This window comes from Arachis hypogaea, chromosome 14, assembly GCF_003086295.3.
Source record: "Arachis hypogaea cultivar Tifrunner chromosome 14, arahy.Tifrunner.gnm2.J5K5, whole genome shotgun sequence".
Classification (NCBI taxonomy): Eukaryota; Viridiplantae; Streptophyta; class Magnoliopsida; order Fabales; family Fabaceae; genus Arachis; species Arachis hypogaea.
Window position 1 is genome coordinate 128,408,573 of NC_092049.1, and position 13,545 is coordinate 128,422,117.

Consider the following 13,545-nt stretch of genomic DNA (forward strand, 5'->3'; position numbering starts at 1 on the left):
TGGATTATTTCCTATATTCAAATTATAAAGTCAATAGTTGTGAAATAATAAGGATTTTATATGATTTGGACTAGATAATTAATATTTTAAATATTAATACTGCTACTTTGGAAAAATAAAGGGGTTTAATTATATTATTTCTAATTATTTTGATTTGGGCATTTTATGAAAAATAATTTGTGAAATTGATGAGCAAATAGTATTTTCTATATACATCTAGTGTTGGATTTAATTTGGGTTTCAATTACTATATTATTCTCAATTTTATGTGAACTTACTATATTGCCCCTAACCCTAATTTACACACACACCCTCCAACCTATTAACCTAGCCGCCGAAAAATCCCCTTCCCCCAAACCCAGCAGCCACACCCCTACATGTTTCCCTCTCACCCTCTCAGCGATGCCACACACACAGAAGCATGAAAGAAAGAAACGGGAAATCAGGAATGGAGACTGATCCAGAAGGAGAGAAGGAGAGGGGTAAGGGCTTAGCGCCGCCGGCTGGGTACTGCCGCCGTGACCGCCGGACTGCCGCACGCGAGGACGCTGCCATCGAAGCTGCCCCGTTCATCCCTGCCCGGTCGCGGTTCTGCCACCCATCACCCCATTCTGTCGCTGGAGATCTCGGAGCCGCTGCTCGTTGCGCCATCCTAGTCGCCGCCACTGCTTCCATGTCTTCCAACGGCGCTGCTATCGCCACCATGAGTCGCGGCCAAAGAGGAAGCGTTGCAGCAACTGAATCCCGAGAGGGACACGTTCACGAGACGGGAGAGAGAGCTGCGGGGAGAGGGAGGCCGTGCCTCCCGTCGCGCGTGTCACTGCACAAGGACCGCTGCTGATCCGTGCTGTGCGAAGCCAACGGCGCTGTTCCTGCCGCCGTTAGCGCCGTCGGAATTTCGGCCATCACCGTCGTTGAGGGAACTCACCGGAGTCGTTGGAGGTTGTCACCGCTCTTTGTGGTTCTGTGTTGAGTTGCGCCGGTAAGCCTTTGCGGCCGGAAAATGCCCTTGCTGCCGTCGCCGGAAAATTCTGCCGGTAAGGGTCTTGTCATTAGCCTCCATCCTTTTGAATTCCGAGAATATTATGGTCACTGCATGTTGGTTTCAGTTATCGTGATCGGAATTCGTCGCCGCTGCCGCTTGAGGTGGCTGCCGGGCTGCCGCCAAACCGGTTCGGAGACCGCCACTGCTTCGGTTCTGCCGTTCCTTTTTCGGTTCGGTAAGCGTTTAGATTTGAAAGCCTTTTAGTTACCGTTCTGTTATCATACGCTGAGGTTTGTGGCGTTAATTGCTATAGGATTGAGTTTCGGTTGTTGTATGTTGCGATTCGAGTTGTTGAGACTGTTGCGAAAGTGGCTTGGAGCTGAGGTTTTGGTTGCCGTCAGTTCGGGTTGAGGCGGAAAGGACTTGATGAGGCGTTTGGGTTATGGAATTGCGTTTTGAGGTAGGGGCGCTTTCCAAAAACTATGTTTTAAGTATTGGAATTATTACATATGGATACTGTCGTGAGATATTGTGTATTTAGTGATTGTATCTGCTTTATGTGTTATTTGATTGACTCGAGTGATTATGGATGTTGGTTTGGTTGAATTGTTGTGCGGCTTTGTGAAATGTAATGTTTTGAAGTGATTCTTTAAAGATTTGAAATCTGAGTTTAATCCGTTGAGGATTGATTTGATTTGAGTCAATCATTTGATGATGTGAAAAGTCGAATGCACTTTTGAATTCAGCCTGGTTTACTTTAATTGACTTGATCTTGGACAAATGATTTGTTACTGAACCGTTTCTTTAAAGCTTTGGAAACGAATTAAATCAATTGATATTGAGTTGATTTTGAAATGGTTTTCTTGAGATAAGCCACTGAGGCGATTGTTGGATTTTGCTTGCTTTGAATTGATTTCTGGTTTTGAGCTGTTGAAAAGGATTGAGAAACGGTTTAGTTGGGACCCGAACCGGGTGGCAAAAGTCCAAGTTTTAGGGGAGATGCTGCCGAAAATTCTTTAAAATCCGAGGCTTTATTTGAAATGTTACTTGGGAAATTTTGAGTTTAATGCCTTTCCTACTTACTTGGAGGATTGTGAACTTAGGGCTTCTTTTATTATCTTTACTTAGAACAATTATGAAAGCGATGAAGCTACGCTTTGAAAGAATTATTGAAAAGAGAATCATGATTTCTCCTTATTTTTCCAAGAAGAATAGTATGTCTTTGGGTATAAGTTATTCGAAAGAGAATTTCGCCTTGAGGCTGTTTTAAAAGGTAAAACGGGTTTATGTTTTTCTCTATTAAACATAAAGAGTGTCCATTGGAAGAGTTTTCGTGATTTTAAATGGAATTGGGTTTCGATTGATGAACCTCATTATTTTGACGTTTTAAATAAGATTCAGAGTACCCTTTGAACTCTAGTTTAACACAATAAAAATGATTCTCTTAGCAGTTTGAAACGCTTCAGATTTAATTATGGAGTTGAAGCCGGTTTTGTTGAAGTAAAGGAAATGGTTTTGAAAAGAGTAATTGATTACATGACTCGGATTGGTTTAGATCCTATTTTACTACTCAAATTAGGAAGCCAAGATTTTTAATGATTTTAAATGAATTTGGTGAAATGAGTTGTGCTATTCTCCCCTAAAGACTTGAGACTCTGCCAAGGAACTTTTATTATAAAATCCCATTGTTGGATGGGTGATTTTGAATGTTTCAAAAGGAATCTTTAACTTTCCATGGTTTTGGGATTTTTGGAAAGAGGAAGTCGAGAGTGGCTTGTTTTAAAAAGGGAATTTTCCTTGAGTAAAAGTGGCTTATGAACCTGAGATAATTTGAGAAATGAGATCTTTAAAGCCAAGACTGAAAGGAGTTAAAACTTGATTTCAAAGTGAAATGAATTGAGAAAATAATTTATGGCTTAAATGCCGATTTCATGAATTTAATGATTTTGAATGTGGAAGTGCTGTTTTGTTGTGAGCCGGAATGGCTGTGTATGATTATGAATATTGGCTGGTTCTGAATTGAACCGTGAGCCGGAATGATTTTGAATGATATGAATATTGGCTGGTTCTGGATTGAATCGAGAGCCGGATGGCTGAGATGGATGTTGATCCATGGCTGAGAATGAAAGCATATATGCTGAGATATTGATAATTGTGATTTGCACTCTCACAATCTTAGATTTGAGTTTCCCTATGTCGTCAGGGTGGCCGGGCACTGTGAAATTCCCGGACGAGCTCACCCCTATAAATATTCACCAATGAGGGTGATGGATATGGATCATGATTATGATCAAGTTTATATTAAGTATAACTCGAGTTGGGGAGATACGACAGAGAGACAGTCCAATGGTTAGCTACCAGGACTTGTCGGGTTGGCTCTATAACCGACAGATGATATCATCAGCCACTAGGGACAGGCATGCATCATATGCATTTATGTGACATTGTTTGGGTGTGCATATTATACTTGGTTTGCCTATGTGATTAATTGCTAACTATTCTACTTGCAATAACTGTTTGTTTGTGCTTGCCTCTTCCTATCTGTGTTTGCATCTGGGACTCTGTTGGATTGTGGTGATTGGTTGTTAGTTGGATTGTTTGGGCCTAGGGCCGTGGTTGAATTAAAATGGACTGATGGTTGGTTTTGGTTTTTGTGTTTCTGGTTTGGAAAAAGATACAAAAGGCTATTTTGGTTCAACATAAATAAACCGTTTTGAAAGGCTTTTGAGTTTTGAGAATTGAACGGTTCCTCTTTTAGAAAATATTTCCGACTTTATTTTTATTGTAAACTGTTGTTTTTGAAAGGAGGCATAAGACGGTTATTAATCACTGGTACGGTTTATCTTCATGTATCCTATTATAGTAATTCCCAAAAACCCTCTACTGAGAACCCTTTCGAGGATGATGTTCTCACCCCCCTACATTTTTCCCCTTTCAGGATATGGGCGCAGAAGTTACGAAGAGTTTATTTAGTTGTTGTTGAGATGCTTTGTATTGCTTTAGTATATTTTTGTACCCTCGCCTTTATCTTGATATATTCTGCAAGAGGGATAGGAATTGTATTGGTTAATACTTGTAATATTATATATGTATATGTATATATATATGGATGTACTCTGTATGAGTTGTTGTAAGTTGTATGGTATTTATGGATGTACGTTATCGAACGAAAGTATTTTTGGGAGCGGTACTGCGGTTTAAAATTTCAAACAGGCTCATATTTTAGTATTAAATATTATAAGTGTCGTTGTAATGTCCGAGCTATCAGAGTCGCGCAGCCGGAAGTGTGAGCTTTGGTAGTTAGGATGTTACATTATGGTATCAGAGCAGTTCCTCTTGTAGAGCCTGAGGAATGGACTAACTATGTTTCAGTTGCATACTCTGAGCATTTGTCATGTATTAGGTCTTGTCGAATGACGAGAATTAGAGCTTTATGCACATGACGATCTATTGATTAACGCTGTTAGTTTTGCATTGCATAATTCTTGGTATTAAGTTTGGCCGGCTTAATACTAGTGAATTATGTATATGAGAGCACTAGTGGGTTATCATAGATGGTACACGAGTTTTGAGTAAATCGAATCGCGGGTTTTGGGAACGCTAGAAACTATTTCTCGAGGCTATTCAGTTGTGTGTCTTGAATTCTGTTCGAGTCGACCTGTTCTTTCGTATCCTAACTTGAAGTTCTTGGTTGTTAATCCTTTTGAAAAGTAGTTTGATTTTTTAACTTTATTCCTCTATTCATATGAATTCTTGTTTGATCTTAATTGCATTTGCTTGTTTGGAATCCTTGTTGCATCTATCTTCCTCTGTTTGAGTTCTTCTTGATTCACGTGTTCCTTGATGTAGCCTTGAACTTGTCTTAATGTGCCGTGACTTTTAACTCCGGGTTCCGAGTTCATTCTTAGAGAACTTGTTGATTCAGTTTTCCTCTTATTTGACAATGATTACAGCTAATTTTGAGATTTTTATAAAAATTGCTGTTGACTAGATATACACTTATCTATACGTGGAACTTTGAAGATTTCTTATACAGTTTAACAACTCTTTGTTTCTAATACCTCGCCTGTACTTTTACTGGTTTACAGAACTGCACTTACCTTAAAAGTAAATTGACTTTCTAGTAATTCTACTATAGCTCCAGTGCACATCTTCATTGATTATGTATTTGGGTATTTTTCAAAATTCTGGAAAGAAAGGATTTTTCGCTTTTATCCCGGTTGAGTTCGTTTGATAAATTTTACCTAATTTTTTTTTTACTGGAATTTGGTTTAGCATACTACATGGTTTATGCCATTATTGTTCTTTTGAAAATGTTGGACTACATTGACTTTCTTCTTATGAGTGGACTAATTCTCCCTTAAGCTTTTCATCTATATGAATGTCATACGTGATTCTGTTTTTAACTAATCTTTTACATCTTGTGATTATTACCATTGATCTTGGTTTGTCCTCTCTTGTGAATCTCATCCTTATGTGGGTCAGTTTAATTCGTTTCAAAATAGTGCATCGTTTATCCTCTCATTATCTCTACCAGAGTTTTTAGTCAAAGATTTATTCTTGAGAAACTACTAATGATTAAGTTGCCTTTTTCTATAACTTTTGTATTCTTTTGGATCAATTGAAAGCTTGTTTGATGTCTCATACCTATTGGATCTTGTTTGAACTACTTTGATTTAAGATTCCTTCTTGTGTGGCTTGACTCCTTTTAAGTACAATGCTAATTTTCTTGAATATTCTTCTGAGATGGTGATTTCAAGAACCCTTTTGGAGTCTTGTTTTGAACTTTTTAAAGAAGTTTTGAATTCTCTTTGGAAGATTACTAAACGGAATTTATTTTCTGTTGTTTGATTGAGATTGAAACCATTCTTCAATTTTGACGAAGATAATTTGAAGTTGGCATGTGCTATTTTAAATGAGGTTTTGGAAAGCTTCCTTGTTTAGTGGAAATCGGTTCGTTTGTAACGCACCGCTTAATTCCTTTACTAAATTGTAAGCAAATTTTTACTTCGGAGTTTCTTTTCTGAAAAGAGTTTAACTTCCTCCTTCGTCCTTGCTATAAATGTTATACACGCTTTTTTGAATATGAAATTTTGAGAATTTTGAACAAGCATTTGATTACTTCCGAGTTTTTATGAACTGCTTTTGGTTAGGTCTTACACCTAACTATCCTTCTGAAATATTTGAGGAAATATTTTAGCTCTTAGCCAAACTTGTGTGCATTTTGTTTTTAAAACTCTACATGATCTACTTCAACATGAAATTGTATTGAAGTAAAGTCACATTTATGCTTTTGCTACTCTCTTGAAGAATGTTTGTTGCTCAACTTTTTTTTTAGACTGCGAGGTGATTTTCCTGCAAGTTTTCGATTCTTTTATGAACAATGTATTTGGAAGTATTTTTAATCATGCTCTTGAGATCTGTGAGCTTTGCCTTGGGTTTGAAATATCCTCTTCTGTAAACCTCATGCTTCCTCGACTCAGCTTGAGTTTGCTTCAAAACAATGCGCTGAATTTTCTTCTTATTGGTCCTGTTGGATTTCTTTGATACAAGGGTTATCTTCGAAGTTGTCAATCGATTTATTTCTAGCAAACTTCATTGGTTGAGTGTCTTTGTTTACCTGGATTGGATACATTTTCCCAAATCTATGAGTATTACTCTTGGCATATGTCTTTCCTTTCTGAATCTGGTATCCTTCTGAGTAGACTCGAGAATTGTTTTGATATCACGTGCGACTTGTAGACATAGTAACGCGATGCGTTAGTTCTTTAAGACGTGATATGGGTATACGGAAGTTGAAGCGGTAGGTGTGTAACGTTATGATGAATTGTGGGTGTTTTGTCCCTTGCAAACGAGCTTGCGGGTGTTAGGCTTATGATTGGCTATGAGGTTGTAAAGTGCTTGATGGAGTTGGAAAGTTGAAACTTTGAGGTTGATATGAGATTAGTGTGCAGATGCTAAGCACGTCGTTTTAACCCCATCATGTTTTATAGCCTTTGATGCTTTGCCCTTCTATCACATGATTGACCCATGTTATCTTTTGCATTGAGCCTACCTTGTAACGTTTGTTTTGCAATCACACTCCTACCTTTACATCCGTATGCTTATGACAATCAAAGTATTTGAAAATCGTATATATGATTATATTTTGAGATATTTTTGCTTCTTCCTTAAATGTGTTCAAGGGTGAACTGTTATGGAATTTCTTTCATTTTGCATCAATTTTCGAGGGCGAAAATTTTTATAAGGTGGGTAGGATGTAAGACCCAGAACTTTTGAAAAGTCTTATTATGATCAAGTCTCAAATCATATAGTTATTTATAGCCTTAATTCCAGAGATTATTTTATTAAAGATAATTAAGGCAAGTTGTGATTTATTTAATTTGAGACAAGTTATGATTTATTATCCAATTTTATAATTATTGGATTATTTCCTATATTCAAATTATAAAGTCAATAGTTGTGAAATAATAAGGATTTTATATGATTTGGACTAGATAATTAATATTTTAAATATTAATACTGCTACTTTGGAAAAATAAAGGGGTTTAATTATATTATTTCTAATTATTTTGATTTGGGCATTTTATGGAAAATAATTTGTGAAATTGATGAGCAAATAGTATTTTCTATATACATCTAGTGTTGGATTTAATTTGGGTTTCAATTACTATATTATTCTCAATTTTATGTGAACTTACTATATTGCCCCTAACCCTAATTTACACACACACCCTCCAACCTATTAACCTAGCCGCCGAAAAATCCCCTTCCCCCAAACCCAGCAGCCACACCTCTACATGTTTCCCTCTCACCCTCTCAGCGATGCCACACACACAGAAGCATGAAAGAAAGAAACGGGAAATCAGGAATGGAGACTGATCCAGAAGGAGAGAAGGAGAGGGGTAAGGGCTTAGCGCCGCCGGCTGGGTACTGCCGCCGTGACCGCCAGACTGCCGCACGCAAGGAGCGCTGCCATCGAAGCTGCCCCGTTCATCCCTGCCCGGTCGCGGTTCTGCCACCCATCACCCCATTCTGTCGCTGGAGATCTCGGAGCCGCTGCTCGTTGCGCCGTCCTAGTCGCCGCCACTGCTTCCATGTCTTCCAACGGCGCTGCTATCGCCACCATGAGTCGCGGCCAAAGAGGAAGCGTTGCAGCAACTGAATCCCAAGAGGGACACGTTCACGAGACGGGAGAGAGAGCTGCGGGGAGAGGGAGGCCGTGCCTCCCGTCGCGCGTGTCACTGCACAAGGACCGCTGCTGATCCGTGCTGTGCGAAGCCAACGGCGCTGTTCCTGCCGCCGTTAGCGCCGTCGGGGTTTCGGCCATCACCGTCGTTGAGGGAACTCACCGGAGTCGTTGGAGGTTGTCACCGCTCTTTGTGGTTCTGTGTTGAGTTGTGCCGGTAAGCCTTTGCGGCCGGAAAATGCCCTTGCTGCCGTCGCCGAAAAACTCTGCCGGTAAGGGTCTTGTCATTAGCCTCCGTCCTTTTGAATTCCGAGAATATTATGGTCACTGCATGTTGGTTTCAGTTATCGTGATCAGAATTCGTCGCCGCTGCCGCTTGAGGTGGCTGCCGGGCTGCCGCCAAACCGGTTCGGAGACTGCCGCTGCTTCGGTTCAGCCGTTCCTTTTTCGGTTCGGTAAGCGTTTAGATTTGAAAGCCTTTTAGTTACCGTTCTGTTATCATACGCTGAGGTTTGTGGCGTTAATTGCTATAGGATTGAGTTTCGGTTGTTGTATGTTGCGATTCGAGTTGTTGAGACTGTTGCGAAAGTGGCTTGGAGCTGAGGTTTTGGTTGCCGTCAGTTCGGGTTGAGGCGGAAAGGACTTGATGAGGCATTTGGGTTATGGAATTGCGTTTTGAGGTAGGGGCGCTTTCCAAAAACTATGTTTTAAGTATTGGAATTATTACATATGGATACTGTCGTGAGATATTGTGTATTTAGTGATTGTATCTGCTTTATGTGTTATTTGATTGACTCGAGTGATTATGGATGTTGGTTTGGTTGAATTGTTGTGCGGCTTTGTGAAATGTAATGTTTTGAAGTGATTCTTTAGAGATTTGAAATCTGAGTTTAATTCGTTGAGGATTGATTTGATTTGAGTCAATCATTTGATGATGTGAAAAGTCGAATGCACTTTTGAATTCAGCCTGGTTTACTTTAATTGACTTGATCTTGGACAAATGATTTGTTACTGAACCGTTTCTTTAAAGCTTTGGAAACGAATTAAATCAATTGATATTGAGTTGATTTTGAAATGGTTTTCTTGAGATAAGCCACTGAGGCGATTGTTGGATTTTGCTTGCTTTGAATTGATTTCTGGTTTTGAGCTGTTGAAAAGGATTGAGAAACGGTTTAGTTGGGACCCGAACCGGGTGGCAAAAGTCCAAGTTTTAGGGGAGATGCTGCCGAAATTTCTATAAAATCCGAGGCTTTATTTGAAATGTTACTTGGGAAATTTTGAGTTTAATGCCTTTCCTACTTACTTGGAGGATTGTGAACTTAGGGCTTCTTTTATTATCTTTACTTAGAACAATTATGAAAGCGATGAAGCTACGCTTTGAAAGAATTATTGAAAAGAGAATCATGATTTCTCCTTATTTTTCCAAGAAGAATAGTATGTCTTTGGGTATAAGTTATTCGAAAGAGAATTTTGCCTTGAGGCTGTTTTAAAAGGTAAAACGGGTTTATGTTTTTCTCTATTAAACATAAAGAGTGTCCATTGGAAGAGTTTTCGTGATTTTAAATGGAATTGGGTTTCGATTGATGAACCTCATTATTTTGACGTTTTAAATAAGATTCAGAGTACCCTTTGAACTCTAGTTTAACACAATAAAAATGATTCTCTTAGCAGTTTGAAACGCTTCAGATTTAATTATGGGGTTGAAGCCGGTTTTGTTGAAGTAAAGGAAATGGTTTTGAAAAGAGTAATTGATTACATGACTCGGATTGGTTTAGATCCTATTTTACTACTCAAATTAGGAAGCCAAGATTTTTAATGATTTTAAATGAATTTGGTGAAATGAGTTGTGCTATTCTCCCCTAAAGACTTGAGACTCTGCCAAGGAACTTTTATTATGAAATCCCATTGTTGGATGGGTGATTTCGAATGTTTCAAAAGGAATCTTTAACTTTCCATGGTTTTGGGATTTTTGGAAAGAGGAAGCCGAGAGTGGCTTGTTTTAAAAAGGGAATTTTCCTTGAGTAAAAGTGGCTTATGAACCTGAGATAATTTGAGAAATGAGATCTTTAAAGCCAAGACTGAAAGGAGTTAAAACTTGATTTCAAAGTGAAATGAATTGAGAAAATAATTTATGGCTTAAATGCCGATTTCATGAATTTAATGATTTTGAATGTGGAAGTGCTGTTTTGTTGTGAGCCGAAATGGCTGTGTATGATTATGAATATTGGCTGGTTCTGGATTGAACCGTGAGCCGGAATGATTTTGAATGATATGAATATTGGCTGGTTCTGGATTGAACCGAGAGCCGGATGGCTGAGATGGATGTTGATCCATGGCTGAGAATGAAAGCATATATGCTGAGATATTGATAATTGTGATTTGCACTCTCACAATCGGAGATTTGAGTTTCCCTATGTCGTCAGGGTGGCCGGGCACTGTGAAATTCCCGGACGAGCTCACCCCTATAAATATTCACTAGTGAGGGTGATGGATATGGATCATGATTATGATCAAGTTTATATTAAGTATAACTCGAGTTGGGGAGACACGACAGAGGGACAGTCCAATGGTTAGCTACCAGGACTTGTCGGGTTGGCTCTATAACCGACAGATGATATCATCAGCCACTAGGGACAGGCATGCATCATATGCATTTATGTGACATTGTTTGGGTGTGCATATTATACTTGGTTTGCCTATGTGATTAATTGCTAACTATTCTACTTGCAATAACTGTTTGTTTGTGCTTGCCTCTTCCTATCTGTGTTTGCATCTGGGACTCTGTTGGATTGTGGTGATTGGTTGTTAGTTGGATTGTTTGGGCTTAGGGCCGTGGTTGAATTAAAATGGACTGATGGTTGGTTTTGGTTTGTGTTTCTGGTTTGGAAAAAGATACAAAAGGCTATTTTGGTTCAACATAAATAAACCGTTTTGAAAGGCTTTTGAGTTTTGAGAATTGAACGGTTCCTCTTTTAGAAAATATTTCCGACTTTATTTTTTATTGTAAACTGTTGTTTTTGAAAGGAGGCATAAGACGATTATTAATCACTGGTACGGTTTATCTTCATGTATCCTATTATAGTAATTCCCAAAAACCCTCTACTGAGAACCCTTTCGAGGATGATGTTCTCACCCCCTACATTTTTCCCCTTTCAGGATATGGGCGCAGAAGTTACGAAGAGTTTATTTAGTTGTTGTTGAGATGCTTTGTATTGCTTTAGTATATTTTTGTACCCTCGCCTTTATCTTGATATATTCTGCAAGAGGGATAGGAATTGTATTGGTTAATACTTGTAATATTATATATGTATATGTATATATATATGGATGTACTCTGTATGAGTTGTTGTAAGTTGTATGGTATTTATGGATGTACGTTATCGAACGAAAGTATTTTTGGGAGCGGTACTGCGGTTTAAAATTTCAAACAGGCTCATATTTTAGTATTAAATATTATAAGTGTCGTCGTAATGTCCGAGCTATCAGAGTCGCGCAGCCGGAAGTGTGAGCTTTGGTAGTTAGGATGTTACAATCAGCGGATAATAAAAAAAATGAATCATAACCCGTTCTCTTGAATACCCTATTCGGCATCCATCCCTGAAACAAGCTGTCACTGAAAATGATAAATCAATAAAAATTACAACATTCAAAAAAAATATATAAATTAAAACAAAATTATTTAAAACTAAAATAAGATTTGGCCCTAATTAAGATACGTGTAATCTCTTAAAGGATGAGTTTGGATTTATTCTAACTTTTTTAATTATTTTTATTTGAAAAGAAAATTTTGAATTTAAAAAATACAAAAATTAAAAATAAACAATTAATTTTTGCTAAACAATTAATTTGAAAATAAACAATTAAAAACAAATAATTAATTTGAAAAATAAACAATTAATTTAATTTTCTTTTTTAAAAAGTAATGTATTATATTGCTTACTTAAAAATATTTTTTTTAATAAAATTCAAATGGGCACTGAATATCCATGTTTCCTTTTGAAACACAAAACCATGTTTTCTACTTAAGTGTAATGTCCCTCTTGCTATAAAAACAATAAAATCTAGTTTGTGTGACTCATGTTGCAAAGCTAAAATGCATGATCTTCCTTTTTCTTTAGATTCTTTTAATTTTATAGCACCTTTGAAAATGATTTATTCTGATTTGTGGGGTCTTGCACCAATTTGTTCTTATCATGGCTTTATCTATTTGTTGATGCTTTCATCAGATTCACTTCAGTTTTGTTATTACATTCAAAAAGTCAAGCTTTTCTTCAATTTCAAACAAACATTGAGACACATACAGGTTTAAAGATCAAATCACTTCAAAGTGCTTATGGCAGAGAGTACCTCTCATTCTTTTACTCAATACCTTGCTGGTCACAACATTACATAAAGATAGTGTCCCTATATCAGGATTGAAATTCAATTTTGGACTAATCCCTACAATCAGGGGCCTATCATCTATCTCAAACCAAATATATTAGACACTTATTGCACAAAGCTGGCATGGCAGATGTCAAGAAAGTACCAACACCAATGATTACAACTATCAAACTCTCCAAAGAGGGGACAAATGTCTTTGACACTCCAACTCTACATAGATCTATAGTTGGCTTTCTCCAATATACAATATTAACAGACTTGAGATTGTGTACTCAGTCAATATTTAGAATTCATTAACTACTCATTGGCAGTGTGTTAAAGGAACTCTGAGGTATTTGTCTGGTATAGCAACTCAGGGGCCAATTTTTCATTCAAGCACTAATCTGAGTGACGAGTATATATTATGTTTTTAACATTCACAATTTACATCATTGCACGTACTCATCATAGCATGCAGTCAAATAATTACATGAATTGGTGTTATATTATGAATAATACAGATATCAGGGTATGATAGTTATATAAAATTGAACAAATATAATGATAGTATATACCAATTCTGAAATGGTAATTTTTTAATATAAAAATCTTATAAAACCATTTTTAATAAGGTTTTGGATGCGATTCTTCTAAAATTTTATATAAACAGACTAATTATTTATATATAATTTACTTTCTTGAAAATAGATTCTAAGATCAAATTACATTATACAACATTATCATCATTGTTATCGTTATCATCGCTAATCGAATATTTATTGTTTTAATTTTATTATTTTATTTATTTTGATTATGTAATTACTTTATTTATTTTGATTTTGTATCTAATATTTTAAATATATTTTCATTATACTATTATTTGGGACTAATGTAGAGCATACAATTCGTTAATGGAAATAATTAACGCATCAATTTAAAGTTGGCATGTCATCGACACATGGTAATATATACTAGCAATGCTACGTCCAACAATGTTAGCAACTAAAGA

At 37.1% G+C, this 13,545-nt stretch overlaps 2 long non-coding RNA genes across 2 annotated transcripts; both read left to right on the forward strand.

Annotated features, from left to right (window-relative positions):
• The first annotated feature begins 1,303 nt into the window (after positions 1 to 1,303).
• Positions 1,304 to 4,195, forward strand: LOC140178893 (uncharacterized). Its single transcript, XR_011871878.1, has 2 exons — positions 1,304 to 1,445; positions 3,924 to 4,195. It is a non-coding gene; the product is annotated as an uncharacterized lncRNA (long non-coding RNA).
• Positions 4,196 to 7,751: 3,556 nt separating this feature from the next.
• Positions 7,752 to 11,602, forward strand: LOC112740628 (uncharacterized). Its single transcript, XR_003171261.3, has 4 exons — positions 7,752 to 8,446; positions 8,519 to 8,629; positions 8,708 to 8,854; positions 11,331 to 11,602. It is a non-coding gene; the product is annotated as an uncharacterized lncRNA (long non-coding RNA).
• Positions 11,603 to 13,545: the final 1,943 nt, after the last annotated feature.